Below are 12,229 nucleotides of genomic sequence, written 5' to 3' on the forward strand. Positions count from 1 at the left end.
AATGGAAAGAATCACAGTCAAAAATTTCCTGCATCATGATTTTTACTAATTTGGTCATTAAAAATGCCTCCGATTCAAAATTTAGAGATTTCATTGACTCCTTTAAAACTTTTGTTAAACCTTCATTGAAAACAAGCAAAGAATTTTTTCCATCTGATTGTTCTTGACACTCACCACAAAAATGATCTAGTGTCTGTTTCTTCAACCTGGTTTTGTTAACACCCTTGCTGATACCCAAGCATTGCAAACGTTCCACATAAAGACTGTGCAATTGAGCTAACTTAAAAAATACAGTCATCATTCTCTACACTGTTTTCAATGTAACATACAAGCTCACTGTACCAAGTTTGGTACTTTGATCCGCTGTGCAATGACTTTTCCAAAATTTTGACATAAGGGACCGGACAACTACAAGACATAAAGCTGCCACCAACTGATTTCCCACTATTGCAAGAGAAGCTCATTACAAATATGGAGAAAAAGTCATGTGACTTTAATGGCTGACATTTGATAATCACATGACATTAACGAACATAGACTACATGAAATGTGTAAACCACTTTATGTGTGCTTTAACTCTAAACAATTTAGAAGCAGAGAATTTTAAATGACAAGATTTATGCCATTTAGTTTTGTTTTGATAAAACACTTCTGCCAAGTTGTCACCTTCAAATTTGACACCAACTGGTGATGCATCTAAACTGTGAAACTCTTCAACAATTCCCAGAAAATTTCTGTAAACTTCTAAACCATTATTATAACTGTCTACTGGACATTTCAAATTTCCAGTGTGTTTACTGCATATAATGCATGAGTCCCAGTCTATGGCTTCCATAGGTGTTATTAAGACCTACATAAAGCTATGTGCAGCTAGCTTCAGAAGGCAGCCATAAAAATAGAACATATTGTATATTGTGGTGATCATTAATTGGAGTGTGATACTTATTGTAATGCTTAACATGGTTTAGTAATTTGTTTTCATGTAAATGAACAAAATTAATCGTCTTGTCTGCACTAGAGATTAAATATGAGGGTATAACTAGGGGTACAGAGGGGTTAGGTGACGACACCCCCTCTGAAATTTGGTTATACATGCTGAGAAATATACATATTTGTATAAATTTTAAAGATCAGAATTATTGTGGGTAGGGAAAACCTTTTGTGGTTTGAATGGGTTTGTGCATAATTTGTAGTTGCCATGTAAAGTTTGCGTATTCCACTGTTCGTCTTCAGCATTTAGAAGTGGGCTGCAGGTGCCCTGAGGGTGCTTAAATAGTTATAGTTGACACAGTGTTGATTGAATGTCATCTCATATTTAGACATATTCGTTTGGAATTGGCTACATGCATGTAGAGTACAAAGTACACATAACATTTAAATAGACAGAAGTTATTGCTACAAAATAGGCTATATATTATTTTGATGCAGTTTTGACAAATCAAACATAGCAAATGATATCTATATCCATACATCACTTTGAAGTATGGGTAATTTTATTGTTATATACATTGTAGTAACACATTTCTGCTATACTCACAGTTTGGAAATTATTTTTGTACTACATACTAATAGGCATTGAACACATAATCACATCACAACATAGCATAGTATGTCCTATCCATGCCATCACACAAAGCTCTATTACATTATATAACATCTCTTTAGGACTTTTACCCAATGATATCAAAATCGCAGTGTATCTACAGACTCATTTTTACCTTTGATCTTCGGGAAATGGATGCATGACACTGCTAACCTACAGTGATACAGCTACAGTGTGGTCCCACACCTTCAATACCAAAAACACCAAGTAAGAAGAGGTTCAATGCAGTGCCGCTTGATTCATCACAAATGACTTCTCCTTACCATAACAGTGTAGCTATACCATTCCTGAAAATATGAAGTGGCCATTATTAGAACAATGGATATCTTAAAACTGGTAATGTTTTACATAGTATTACATGGTCTTGTTGACATTTTGATTGCCCTCACTCCCCTTCATCATCTACCTGTGGACGCAGCCAGTGGTCCTTCTACCCTATGCATAAATTAGAAGATGTTTGAGGAATTATATACTCTTTCTGTGGTGAGCTCTACACAGCAAATAACAACAACAAAATGTATATGTCAAGTTGGAGACCATGCATGAGGAACCAGAGAAGTAAAATTGCAATAGCATAATTATTTATCCCCCTAGGACAGAGTACGTTAATATGTTGGCTGTGCATGTAGTCTTGTGTGTATCAAGATTCTTATTACATTATAACATCTGATGTTCTTTTCAGAGGGTGGGGAGCAATACCATGCAACAACACAAAATAACATATTAATTGTTTCTCCAAGTTTCATAGTGCATGGTAAAATAAAGACTAATAATTATTCTTAAAGAACGTGAGTATAAATCGCACAAATTATTACGCCCATTTAATAGCTAGTTACTTTGAATATATTTTACTCGGTACTGAGTTAGCTGACTGCTGTCGCAGCTGCTGCTGATGCAAGCAGAAGCAGCAGCAATCATTTAACAACAAAAGAAGCAGGCAAAGAAACTGCAAAACTAAGACCAGCAGCAGAATCAGTGAATTACAGTATTCAAGCAGCACATGGACACCTGTATTGTTGCTTAAGATGTTAAAATTAAACGTAGAACTAGTGCACTTCACAGAGCAAGAGCTAAACAAGCTCGTGTAGTAAAGGAGACTAGTTTAAAGTAATTTACACTAGGTGACATGTGCAGCTCTGCCCTACTGTAATGTATCATATAACACGACGCCTATAGTCACGATGAGTCCGTACAATCTTCTGGGCTCACTTCGGCTCGTTCTGCCGTTTCCATTGTTCTCATAAAACTGGGATGGGCTAGAAAATCACGTGCGATTGAATTTACTAAACACTGTGACCCGTATTTGGGCGGACAAAGAGATAGGCGAGTCAGCATTTCTGTGTTACATATGGAACAGAGGTAAGGAAGTGTACAGTGTTCCAGGCTAGTGAATCTTATTGGTGACATATCATGAGACTGACTGTGCAGGCCGGTCCGAGTTGTTTGTGTAGTTGTGTGCAACAGACGCGAATGTCCTACTCACATTAAATGTAATTGTTTCAAGATTATGGTTCGTCCAATCATTGAATATGCTGCGTCTGCTTGGGATCCCCACACCTTGTTGAATATAAACAAGCTAGAATCAATCCAGAGAACTGCTGCTAGATTTTGCTTTAATGACTTTTCAAGATATTCAAGTGTTACTAACATGTTGTCTTCTCTTAATCTACCATTGTTACAGGCAAGAAGAACCCAAGCTAAATTAAGTACTTTTTACAAAATAATAAACGGATATTTGATTGTGTCTACAGATGATCTTACCCCTAAACTTTCAAGTTTTAAGGAGTGGCTACTATCACCAACCAATGACTCTAATTCATTATTGATGCATACAAATTTTCCTTTTTCCCATCAACCATCAAATTGTGGAACCAACTCCCTGCTGATGTAATTAATTCCTCTACCCCTAATGAGTTTTGTAATAACTTAAGTAACTTTTATGATCACACCTGTGCATTATAATCTTTTGATTGCTGCACAGTAATAAATATAAAAAAATAAAATAAAACAGATAAATCACATCATTCAGTGAGGGGGTGTTTTAAGGTGGGGACTATTCTACGGAACGGAACGGAACGGAATGATGGACTAAACCACGGAACGGAATGCTTTCTCAAATTGAAGCTTGCAACTTACCATTGCTGAAACTTCCCTTATAAGTTAGCAGTGGCATCTCCAGTGGGTGATTAAACATAAGATAAAAAGAATTAACGGATCGATTGTGGGTTTTTGTTGGTTGTTATTAGTAACGAAGTATTATTGTGGGATGAGCTGTATCAGTGATGTTCATCCATACGGAAGGGAACTTTATGTGAGCTGTTTTTCTTATTTAGACTTTAGAAAACAGTCTGGGCCGGTCTTTCAAGTTATAAGTCAGTGTATAAATAAAGCAAGCAGGAAGATACTGGTAACAGGAAAGATTAAAACTTGAAGAATTTTGTGCAGTGTGTGAGGAGCAAATGTTTTGGCAGACCGCAAGGAGGGTATATTCTGCAAACATCACTGAAGTGTATGCATGGAGTTATTTATATATTAACAGCTGGTGCAGTGGACTAATGCCGTATTCAATAGTGAGCTGATTTTATCTGTTGCACAATTCAAGGATGTGTCTGACTACTAGCCTTGAATCAGGCTAAATGCCAAAACTCCAAGATCAGCCAAATCTCTTATAAGCCGCATGTGAAACCATGCCTGTAGCCACCAGGCAAACGTGATTTGGACCAGGATGTGTGTGTAATTTCAATGTATCTAGTCAGACCTGAAATGGAACACTCACATTAATTACATACCACCTAAGAATCCTAGGATTTCTTAAGTGTAACATTTCACATGCTTCACTTCATACAAAACAGGTTAAATTTGTTCGTCTATTTTCAAGTGATTCCCAGTCCAGCTGGTCCATGAAATTACAATGGGATCACATGTATTTGTTACAGTGCGGGCTGTCCTGTGTTGGATCTACTCTAGAGTTGAGATTTCAAGGTAGATTCACTGCCAATGTACTGACACTAGTACTGTTGTAGCATGCTTAAGTGGAGGACAAATGAAATAGTAATGCTAGATTATTTATGTATACAAATTTTTCATAATGAAATTGATATCCCATTTTGATTTGTACTTCCACTTTGCAACATATTCAAGAACAAGAAACTACCACACTTAATTTCCAACCACTGTCATTAATTAACCAAGATCTTACTAGTCTGTAATTCACCTTACTGTAGTGATTTTATTGATTCATCTGTATGTTTTCTTCATTTTCCTTTGAAGTTGTACCAAGAGTTCAGAATACAGGATGATAAGTATATGGCAGAACAGAAATAACACAACTACGACCAAATACCATTCCACTGCCATCTCTGCCAGATAACACAACAGTATGGGTATACTGACAACAGAAATGTTCCTGGAAGAGTTGTGTGACGAGCTAGTACTCCAAGAGCCTATATTATTGACACACAATCTGGGGAAATTTGCAGGAACAGGAGTCAGCTTTGTATTCGATTGCACGCTGAAACTCGTAGCTATCATCACAGTCAACAGATCAGATTCCTAATTAGATCGCAACCCGTTGTCAAACTGGAACTGCAATAAAACTTCCTAATAGACTTAACCTTTGATCCTAGGAGGGGGGATGTGACAGACTATTATACATGCACACACGTGATGTCACATTAACATTAGCCAGGCTTCGTTGATTGCTGTATTTATACTTGTTCGCACGTAGTTTATCTGATGAATGATTATTAACCACTGCTTAATAGTACAACCATGGGGTGATTATCTATGATGATATCCCCATTGAACTCACACTAGTCTTGCTCTGGTCTACTGACGCGAGACTAGCCTCCCGCTCCCATCCCGCCGGCACCCGACCCCGATACCAACCCTACTACAATATTATTTACTAGACAGATGCTAAAAGCATTGTGGGGCGAGCCTGATCTATCCCATATTCAAAAAAACAGTATAGTCAGCTTATTACTGGCTTATGTTGACATGCAATTTAGATGGCTATCAACACAGCCTCACTTAGTTTATTGAAAGTACTTAATACACAGTTCTTTGATAAACTTAATGTGTTACAAATTAAAGATACATGCATTTAACACCCATCAACAGTCCTATTTTACCCGGCAGCACCTTGCTTCCCTCTGTTCATCAGATTCTGTTCCACGTGTACGCTGATCTTGCTGTCTTCTGGTAAGCCTTTGGTGTTCATCCACGTTCTCGCGTCTAATTCTTTCATATTGTCTTCGCCTAGCCAACCTACAGTAGTATTTTCGAAAGGCACAGGTAGCAAGCTGCACTTAGTGCATGTACCGGCTATTTTCGTTTACAAACCTTGCTTGTCTTTCCTCCTCGGTTTCTCTCTCTCTTCTGAGCCTATCGCGCTCCCTTCTTCTTCTGAGCCTTTCTTCTCTCTGTTCTGCACTTTCAACACTCGCCATGGTCACATCGCGCCACGTGCAATAAAAGTGACCACTGTGTGGGATTTTCCGTGTTCTTTGCGTAAACGTTTGGGAATGCGACGATCGTACGGTCCAATGGACTACTAACAGTGTGGGACTTTCCGTGTTCTTTGCGTAAACGTTTGGGAACGCGACGATCGTACGGTCGAATAGAGTACTGCAATTGTGGGACTCGCTCAGGCTCGCCCCAATAAATAACTCACAATAAAAGTCTGAAATCTCCTTCGCTTGCCATAATGCGAAAAATCCGAAGTAAAATCAGTTAAACCACACAATACTATGAAGCTCGGGACTCAGTCGCTCAGTCACGAGAAAATTAGGAGAAATATACGGAATTTCGTTATACTACCACTGTACCAACAAGAAAGATCATCGGATCGCCATGCACCGCCATCATCTCTTTGTCACTTCTGGATGAAGTCATCACTCCCTATGAAGAATTAGCTACTCAGGGGCGGATCTAGGATACCTCCCAGCATGCTTTGCTAGGGGGTCTGGGGGAATGCCCCCCCAGGAAATTTTAAAAAAATAGATGCTAAAATACTGCAATTTGGAGACATATCCACGTAAAATACATATTTCTGCCTGTAGATATTTTATAAACTGCCTTTGATTATTATTATATTGTGTAATTGTAGCACTCATACATTAGTCTGGCGCGGCCGCCCCTTCAATTAGAGCTTAATCTCTAATCGAAGGGGCGGCCGCGCCAGACTACTCATATATACATATGAGTATAATGCAATGTTTAATTATTAATTATAATGATGATGTAAGTGTAGTGTAAATTGTTCCAGTGTTGGTGCATTAATTACTTCGCTAGGGAGGGAGTTCCACTTAGGAATTATCCTTGGGAAGAAACTGTGCTTATAGCTTTCCAGTGATTTTGAGATGTTGGTAAACCTCTTGTTCTGTCCTCTAGTAATAAATGGGTTTGCAATGACACATTCTGGTATAGATATTAGGTATGGATATGTTAATGGAAAGGTTTGCGTAGCTGTAAAGCCTGTAATACCATCATTCATCTATTATTTCACTACTTTTTATTGCATAGATCCCTACTTCATTTTTGTTAATTTTTCAGACAACCAAGTACATCTCTCACAATCGCACAACAATAGATGTATGTTAGAATAATAATGTTGAAAGTGGAAAATTTTGAAATTTGAATAATACAAGATTGAATCTGAGAGCATTTTCAGTGGAAATTGTGTATAACTACACAAGTAGATGAACCAAGCCTTTTAAACAGACCAATGCACTTCATTGTATGTATAGGTGTAGATAGATACCATAGCAGAACCAACTGTAATGTATCTGCTGAATGTTCTATTAGAATAGTCAAGTGACTGCTCTATTAGAGTATCTCGGTCTTGTACACCTCCAATGCTGATCCGGGTCCTTGTTGCATAACCTTTAGCATAAATCCACTAATAATACCTTGGAAAGATGTTTATAAGGTAGTTTTATGAGTATTTGTATTATTAGTGATCATATAATTATGCTAAGACAAAATTTCATTATAATCCTCAGCATATTGATCAAGTAAAGCCTAAAAGTGAAGAGGGGCTTCAGTCCCCTGGATCCGCCCCTGCTACTGAGGGAGTCGGTCAGTTGGTGGCCAAGTCGGCTACGATTTCAGAAGGAATTTAATAGCTACTGAAGTGATTTAAGAGAGAGAACCATCATTAGTAATAATTATGATGATACATACAATAGATTATTAGTCCTCGGTCTCGTACGACCACAGTCAGATCAAGCAAAATGAGATCTTGTGGGCACGGCAAGGAGTGAGTATACATGTAAAAAAATTTTTTTAAAAGACTAACAACAATAATTACAAGACAAAAATTAAGTTAAGTGCTCAGTTGACCAATCATTACAATTCCTGTCCAAGAAAATCTTTTACGAACATGTCATACATTGATGAGCAGCATTGTCGAGGATCTTTTGGATGGAAGATTTGGTGGTTACACAAAGTTGTACAAAGTCAATAAAGTTCTTGATGTTCTGAATGGAAGAAGGTAGGTAGTGACCTAGCACACTAATTTCAATAGTTTCATAATAGTTTGGGATCTTTAAGTGATCAAATTCCGCAAGCAGTTGATGATACTCAGCCTTGTTTTGTTTTCTAGACCTACCAGATTAAATGTTGTATTCTGAGTCTAGCTATACTACTTTACAGTTAGGTGGTCCACTGGCACTGATAGTGAAGGTCTGATAGCACTGAACTAGAGGCAACTTGCTTTGAGTTACCTGCCTAACCTGTACATGTGAAACAGAAAGTGGGTCCAACTGAGCGGCTGGAAAAACTATAATTCCTCAAATCCCAGGATTCAAACTGTAGACCACCAAATGGCTAGTCAGATGCCATGCTCAGTTTTTCTCCAGGAGGGATGGATTTTCTTCCTTAAACCCAAATGTTAATAGTATAGGAGGCTAAGAAAAGGGTGACTGATTCAGTGACCCGCTGGTTGATATAGTACAGTGCATCATGTGCAAAAATTTTTTTAAAAATTATCAATTTCTCCGAAAAAGGGTAACACAAAAGGCTAGACAGCCTGGTCCCCAACACACATACAGATAGACACAAACAAACACAAAACAAAAATAAACTATACTATACAATCACAAAGAAAAAAAATCTCCAATTACAAAAAAGAAGATGCTTAAGTTTATGCTTAAAACTGCCTGCAGTCAGCTGAGACAAAATTGCCAATAGTATGGAGTTCAAATAGTATGGAGTTCCATTGGTACAGCCACAAAAAAGGAGTGCCTAAAAGTATGGATGGTAGATGACACTTACAGGTTAGTTCATTAGTTAGTACTAACCCACTGGATCACTGATTCCATTAAGGGATCTGCCTGGCCAGTCTGGAGCATAGAAGTGACTTTGTTTGTTATTGTTTTGTCTGTATACTCTGAGTAGCCTCAGCAGTTCATCAGATATAATCTATATTGTACATAGTGACATGCATGGGAAAACAATCTATATAAGTAGGAAGCATGTGACAACAGTTCAAGTTGTACATCATTAGACCACATGTTCCTGTGCCCCCCCAGACCCTCAGATGGTACCTCGGATAGAACATGCTTTACATGCTCAGTGTGTGAACTGAGCTTCCATTCATTTTAACAGGTTAACTACCAGGTCACATTCCTTGACTTTGAACCTTACGTTGTCATTTAAGATATGTCAGACTCAGTATTGAATTTGTATCTGTGAGACTGGTTTTGATGATTTTATTTTAATTTGACATCATACTATTTGGCAGGCTGCCCATCTGCTGACATGCCTGCATCCTATAACATGCTTGTATACATGCACAGTTGATAAGAAAAAACATCCTGACCACCTGGCAGACTCCTGTAAGCGTTTGAGTGTAAATCAGATGGCTTCAGGTTCAAGGCTGCCCAGGTCCAGTCAGAGATTTTTTCTCCTTTTTGCAACCTTTCAAAAACACTTAATACAACATCTCAAACAGGCTGAGGATCAGGTGTCCTACAAACCTTCATCACTCATACTGTTAAATAAAAGTTACATAGCAATTGTGATCCAATTTTGGAAATCATCCTTTTTGGCACGTTGGTAAATTTTCTCTTTCATAGCTAAAATGAGGTACTGGGTGTTTATCTATCTTGTGTCAAAATTTCAGCTTGATATCTTGAAGGGTTCCAGAGATATGGTCAATTTACTGCCTAATACATTACAAAGTAACTTTTCATATTAATGCTTTGAATTCAGCGAGTGATTAAGTATGACAAATTGTGACAAATTACTTTGTTTACAAATAATTCCATTCCTACTGTCTAAAAATATTATAAAGAGACTTCTGATAGCTAAATCAAGTGATCCTGGTCCTTTTCTTCAATTAAACGCCATGTATCATTGTCTAAGACTTAGTTTTAACCATTCTAGCTCCTGAACAAATCACCCCATTTATATAATTGGCGTCCCACGCATTGTGAAATCACTACATGGTCTGATAAAATCATCCATATCTCCTAGCAGAAAGAAGCTTTGGGTGTGAAATTTCACAGGAAGAAGGCTTGATAGTTGTTTTATCCTAATGTGTAAGAAAATTACTGAAATTTTTAAATGAGTTTTCCTGCAAATTTTGCATGTGCCCAAAAGGATGGTTTTCCAAAATTGGGCCCCAATTGATTGTAGTGCTGCATAATGTAATTCTTTTTTTCAGTGAATCTTATTGAATGTATAAATAATAAATTTCTTGTTTGTGTATATAATTTCTGAAATTATTTATATTTATTTATTAAGGCTTTACAGCACAGATGCTGAAGGTCTGTAGTACACCTGGTCCTACAGCCTGTTTAAAGTTGTTACATAAAGTGTGTTTGAATAGATGGAGAAAAATAATGATAGTATAATATATCTAACTACATATGCATGTCCTAAACAATAGCTATGTGTTACCAGATTAAATAGCTATATAAATGAAATACACTGTGTTATAAATCAGTATGTCTATGTTTTTAGGACTATAGCTATATACTAACACAGTCTGACACTCAATCTAGTTAATCTGTTTCCTGTATACATTACAATGATGTGGGTGAATTATGTATGTTTAATGTAAGGCAAATAGTGTTCCTGCCAATTACCTGTCAAATGCACCCTTCTCTGAACCCAACTCGGGAACCTAAGTCAGATTGTGTAGAAACAGCCCAAGTATAGTATAGATTTTAAAAGCTTGACTTTAAGCTGAGCATTCCTACCTCATTACCTACAAGTTGAGGTAAAATTACTGATTGTGGACTACCAGGCTGAGTAATTTCATAATATGCACAGAACTCACTGCCGGCTGCATGACAAAAGAGCAGGAATAGAAATTCCTAATTGTCCCATACTAGCAGTAGCAGAGAAAACAGTAATAGATCTCTCACCGGGAGATGAATGTGTCCAGTCATATCACAGATGTTATAAAATGATGACAAACACAACTCTCTAGTGGCTGAAAAACACATTTGGAATGGTTCTAGCAAATAAATATATTATAGTCACTTACTAATAAGGTCACAACACAGGCTTTCAGTATAGCCTTCTTTGTGAGTCCTTATAGTCCATTTGGAGGAGTAGTTTGAGATAATAAGTCAATCTCTAGAGTTTCTATGTGTACTTAAATTGACAAGGAGAAATCCTGACTGCCTGGCAGGCTCCTGTGAACGTTCGAGCATTGATCAGATGGCTGTAGGTTCGAGGCTGCCAACGGATTTTTTCTCCTTTCTCCACCTTTTCAAACATACGCTTTACGTAACCACAACTTTTAACAGGCTTTAGGACCAGATGTCCTACAGACCTTCAGCACTTGTACTGTAAAGCCTCAGTTCACAGTGACTAAAAACAATCATCCTCAAACTGCATTTTCTTTTTTTCTCTTGCTGCATGTAAGAAGCATATTACTAAAACTCTGTTGAATGCAGAAAAAAAAATCCCCTGACCAGATGGTGACTTGATCCACAGACAGCGTACAGTCTAGGCAAGTGCCTGAGAAACCACACAACATGGGATCTAGGTTATCTCTGCATTCAACTTGTACTTATAGGCTTGCGCCAATTATGCTGGCATAATTTCGAGCATTATAGGCTAGCAAAAGCATCAAGCATTATGCTTTATGCCAGCATAATAGGACGATTTTCAAGATTCTTTAATTAAATACGCAGTGCGCGCGCCAAGAATACGGAAAATCACGAACACATTACATCTAAATATACTGTATTTCGTATCAAGAAATGGTACAACGTTATCATTTTTATTGTTTCTTAGTTCACACTTCGTGGAAATAAGATTGAAATACTCTAATACAGCAGTCGGGAAGGGCTGATATACTCTAATAATTCAGCCAACTCTAGAGCATAATCTTGATATCATAATTTTGAACATTTTTCATGTTCAAAGCATAATAGACTATTTTCAAAGCATAATTGGCTAATTGGCTCAATACATCATGTATTCCCATGTTTCAATAGGTAGATAGACTTCAAAATGGAGGCAGACCACGATTGGAGTCCAGACATGAGATTACAGGGTTGTGCTGGCTCCTTAGTGGCTGATCATCAACACAAAAACATCTGGCCAACATTACGAGGCTGTCCACCAGTAAATCGTTCTTGCCAAGCCAGGTCCTTCACAAGA

At 37.6% G+C, this 12,229-nt stretch overlaps 1 long non-coding RNA gene across 4 annotated transcripts in view; it reads right to left on the reverse strand.

Moving 5' to 3' along the window:
• Window positions 1–6,267, reverse strand: part of LOC136245651 (uncharacterized) — a 213,321-nt gene extending 207,054 nt beyond the window's left edge. Inside the window, exons 1-3 of one of the 4 annotated variants that reach the window (XR_010696040.1) lie at window positions 5,948–6,258; window positions 5,747–5,872; window positions 2,023–2,038 (exon numbers count right to left, since the gene is read on the reverse strand). This is a non-coding gene — a long non-coding RNA (uncharacterized lncRNA). Of the gene's footprint in view, window positions 1–2,022; window positions 2,039–4,345; window positions 4,362–5,653; window positions 5,873–5,947 lie in introns of those variants that run through there. The other 3 variants (XR_010696039.1, XR_010696038.1, XR_010696037.1) reach the window with 3 other exon arrangements.
• Between the last annotated feature and the right edge of the window lie 5,962 nt (window positions 6,268–12,229).

Source organism: Dysidea avara, chromosome 15 (genome assembly GCF_963678975.1).
Source record: "Dysidea avara chromosome 15, odDysAvar1.4, whole genome shotgun sequence".
Classification (NCBI taxonomy): Eukaryota; Metazoa; Porifera; class Demospongiae; order Dictyoceratida; family Dysideidae; genus Dysidea; species Dysidea avara.